Genomic DNA, 4,986 nt, shown 5'->3' with positions numbered 1-4,986 from the left:
AATACAGTCTTGATAAAAACCCTCAAGAAAGTAGGGATAGAAGGAGGATACCTTGAGATCATAAAGGCTATATATGAACGACCCCACGCTAATATCATCCTCAATGGAGAAAAACTGAGAGCTTTCCCCCTAAGGTCAGGAACAAGACAGGGATGTCAACTCTCGCCATTGTTATTCAACATAGTATTCAAAGTCTTAGCCTCTGCAATCAGACAACAAAGAAATAAAAGGCATCCAAATTGGCCAGGAGGAGGTCAAAGTTTCACTCTTTGCAGATGACATGATACTCTGTATGGAAAACCCAAAAGAATACACCAAAAAACTGCTAGAACTGATTCATGAATTCAGCAAAGGTGCAGGATATAAAAAATCAATGCACAGAAATCGGTTGCATTTCTATACACCAGCAATGAAGCAACAGAAAGAGAAATCAAGGAATCGACCGCAATTACAGTTGCACAAAAAAACATAAAATACCTAGGAATAAATATAACCAAAGAGGTGAAAAATCTATATGCCAAAAACTATAGAAAGCTTATGAAAGAAATTGAAGAAGACACAAAAAAATGGAAAAAGTTTCCATGCTCCTGGATAGGAAGAACAAATATTGTTAAAATGTCGATACTACCCAAAGCAATCTACATATTCAATGCAATCCCTATCAAAATAACACCAGCATTCTTCACAGAGCTAGAACAAATAATCCTAAAATTTGTATGGAACAAGAAAAGACCCCAAATAGCCAAAGCAAACTTGAAAAAGAACCCCAAAGCAGGAGGCATCACAATCCCAGACTTCAAGCTATACTACAAAGCGGTAATCATCAAGACAGTATAATACTAGCACAAGAACAGACATTCAGATCAATGGCACAGAATAGAGAACCCAGAAATGGACCCACAAACGTATGGCCAACTAATCTTTGACAAAGCAGGAAAGAATATCCAATGGAATAAAGACAGTCTCTTCAGCACGTGGTGCTGGAAAAACTGGACAGCAACATGCAGAAGAGTGAACCTGGACCACTTTCTTACACCATACACAAAAATAAACTCAAAATGGATGAAAGACCTAAATGTAAGACAGGAAGCCATCAAAATCCTCGAGGAGAAAGCAGGCAAAAACCTCTTTGATCTTGGCTGCAGCAACTTCTTACTCAACACATCTCCGGAGGCAAGGGAAACAGAAGCAAAAATTAACTACTGGGACCTCAACAAAATAAAAACTTCTGCACAGAGAAGGAAACAATCAGCAAAACTAAAAGGCAACCAACAGGATGGGAAAATATATTTGCAAATGACATATCAGATAAAGGGTTAGTATCCAAAATCTACAAAGAACTTATCAAACTCAACACCCAAAAAACAAATAATCCGGTGAAGAAATGGGCAAAAGACATGAATAAACACTTCTCCAAAGAAGACATCCAGATGGCCAACCGACACATGAAAAAAATGCTCCACATCACTCATCAATCGGGAAATGCAAATCAAAACCACTATGAGATACCACTTTACACCTATCAGAATGGCTAACATTAACAACTCGGGCAACAACAGATGTTGGCGAGGATGCGGACAAAAAGGATCCCTTTTGCATTGTTAGTGGGAATGCAAGCTGGTGCAGCCACTCTGGAAAATAGTATGGAGGTTCCTCAAAAAACTAAAAATAGAACTACCCTAGGACCCAGCAATTGCACTACTAAGCATTTATCCACAGGATACAGGTGTGCTGTTTTGAAGGGACACATGCACCCCCATGTTTATAGCAGCATTATCAACAATAGCCAAAGTATGGAAAGAGCCCAAATGTCCATCGATGGATGAATGGATAAGGAAGAAGTGGTATATATATACAATGGAGAATTACTCGGCAATCAAAAAGAATGAAATCTTGCCATTTGCAACTACATGGATGGAACTGGAGGGTATTATGCTAAGTGAAATTAGTCATTCAGAGAAAGACAAAAATCATATGACTTCACTCATATGAGGACTTTAAGAGACAAAACAGATGAACATAGGGAAGGGAAGCAAAAATAATATAAAAACAGGGAGGGGGACAAAACATAAGAGTTCATAAATATAGGAACAAACTGAGGGTTACGGAGGGGTTGTGGGAGAGGGAATGGGCTAAATGGGTAATGGGCATTAGGGAATCTACTCCTGAAATCATTGTTGCACTATATGCTAACTAAATTGGATGTAAATGTAAAAAAATAAAAAAATAAATTAAAAAAAACAATAAAAAAATAAAATAAGCAACTTTGTAATAAGAAAAAGAAAATGCTGGTACATATATATACATATATAATATATGTATATCTATGTTATGTATATATGCATTTATATACATACATGTACATACAGATACATATGTATATATTTGTATGTGTAAATATACATATGTATATGCATATATGTGTGTAAACATGCACACATATATATGTAAACGTATATACACATGTAATATATATGTTCTATTATGTTATATTTTATATTTGTTATATTATATATATGATATATATAATATATACGTGTATATATATCTTACAGAACACAGAAGACCACACAAGTTTAAAAAGAACTTCATCTGGGTACGGGTTTATATTTTATCAGAATTCCAGATTCTCAAATTAATAACATTGAGGGTTACCTGGGTGGCTCAGTCAGTTGAGCATTAAATTCGGCTTAGGTCATGATCTCATGGTTCGTGTGTTCGAGCCCAGTGACGGGCTCTGTGTGTCAGCTCAGAGCCTAGAGCCTGCTTCAGATTCTGCCTCTATCTCTGCCCCTTCCTACTCACACACTGTGTCTCTCTCTGTCAAAAATAAACATTAAAAAAAGTAATAACATTGAAATCCTTCCCATGTAACATCTATAAATTGTCCTATTTGAAACCTCCTTGAGGTAAGTTTGATTGACAAAAGCTGCCTGATACGGATGCTAGTAACTTATAAACGAGCTAATAAAGATGCTTGTATTGTCATTAAGAGGAAAGAAGGAAAAAAATTCAGGAAAAGAAAGGACAGCAAAATGGATAGATGACAGCAGCCACAGTTGCCCAGTATGGATTCAGACCCTGAATGACCACATTTACAAGGAGCACCTGAAGTCCCTAATCACCCATCCCCCAAGCATCTGAGTAATAATCGCAGCAAAAACATACTTTCAGAGCCTCTGAAACTGAGAAATAGCTAACAATCTCTGGTATTTAATTGACCCATGGAATTAAAGCGTTGTTAGAGTTGATTTTGCAAAGAAATTTGGATTCTGAAGCCCATGAAAGGCAGATGGATTCTGGGAAAGAATTAAGTGTCTGCTGGTAGGGGGGTGATGGGTTGTTTCATTAATAAAATGTGAACAGCAGGAGGATGTTAATGAATAGACACCCCAGAACTTGCATACCAAATTTATTCCATAAAAAAGAACTTGAATATGTTAACAAGCAGAGGTATTTTATAAGAGGAAATGCCAAAACAGGGAACAAATTCATTACTTAGAACTGTATGGTTTTTAAAAAATCAGTTTATGATACTTTCAATATAGCATTGCATTTTTTTCCAACTTGTGGTCTAAAGATAAATGAAAAATGTAACAACGAATATTACTTAATACGACATACTCCATAGTTAGAATATTTATTCCAACACTGGGGAATTTATGACACTGGTTATTTCATTTAGATAACATGCTTTCTTTTCAATTCATTGGATGACAAAGTGTAAATCTTTAAAAATTTTTACTGATTATGCTTATGTTACAAAAGTCACTCATACGTATTTTTAAAAAGTTAAAACTATAGATGAAGCAAAGAAGAACACAAAACACTACCATAACCCCACCATTATCATGTTCACTCACTCTTCTCCCAGAAACTTTCTTTTGGATAAAATACTGATTTACGTGCATCGCCTAAACTCAATTTCAGAAGAGTACTTCAACTAACAGGAGACACCGAGGTATGCCAAACAAAACAGGATTAACAATTAGGGCAGTGCCACAAACGCAGTGTCTTTTTCTCCTTTCAAGTCTTATTTTTTTGCAGTCCACTGAGGCTAAGGCAGGCCAAAGCAGTGAGGATACCGTAAAAGGACCTCTTCTGCCGTGTCTCAACATCTACCTTTATAATTCTGCATTTGCAGTTAGCGAGATGAAGTATCAGAAGTTTTCAGCATCAGAAGTTTTCAGCCTATTCTGTAGTCCTCTGGGTCTCCCGCTGGTAGGCTGCTCAGCTCCTCCCTGCGAGAGAGAATCAGCCATGCAGAGCCACTCCTATAATGTATAGTGCAATGCCATATGTGGCCGTCCAGCTCTTGATTGCCATGCATCCCCTGACATCCTAATGCAGGAAGTAGGAGCTTCCCTGGATGAGTGACATTCAATTATCCAAGAAAGAAATTCTTAAAGGACCATATGATACAAAGATAAATCACCCTGGCTGACAGCTTCATTACAAATCTGACATATGGAGAAGAGATGTAGCCCACTGGGCTAAAGGTATCCTCTCAGCCACTCCCTAAGCAACCACGATGCCTGGGAAGGGAAGTGTCTCTGCCAGATGATTTGGGCAAGGCCCAGGAGTCCCATCATAGGAAGATTAGATTTTCCTCACAATATCCAGGACTGTGTTTCTGACATCAATTGTTTGCTAAATAACCCCGAGAAGTTCCTAACAAGTAAATGTAATAATAATTGTTAGGATACAGTCTCTGACTCGGCTATCCAAACTACTCCCTGCTCATGCCCCAACTCCCCACCATTAATTTAGAAGAGATATCAGTCTCTCATTTACTTTTTACACTTCACCTGGCGCAGTCTATGTCTGTCTTATTCCTTGTTCTCTCTATCAATTAGCACAATGTCTGGCACGTGGAAGAAACTAGATAATATTGGTGAATGAACGAATATGTGAAAGAATAAAAGTGCAAATGGTTGAACAACTTACCAGCTTAACACAGACTGCCCACCCCATGCACTTACCCAC

Source organism: Lynx rufus, unplaced genomic scaffold, assembly GCF_022079265.1.
Source record: "Lynx rufus isolate CCGP_SWC_20201006 ecotype Redwood Valley unplaced genomic scaffold, mLynRuf1.p SCAF_3, whole genome shotgun sequence".
Taxonomy (NCBI): domain Eukaryota; kingdom Metazoa; phylum Chordata; class Mammalia; order Carnivora; family Felidae; genus Lynx; species Lynx rufus.
This window is presented reverse-complemented; position numbering follows the sequence as displayed.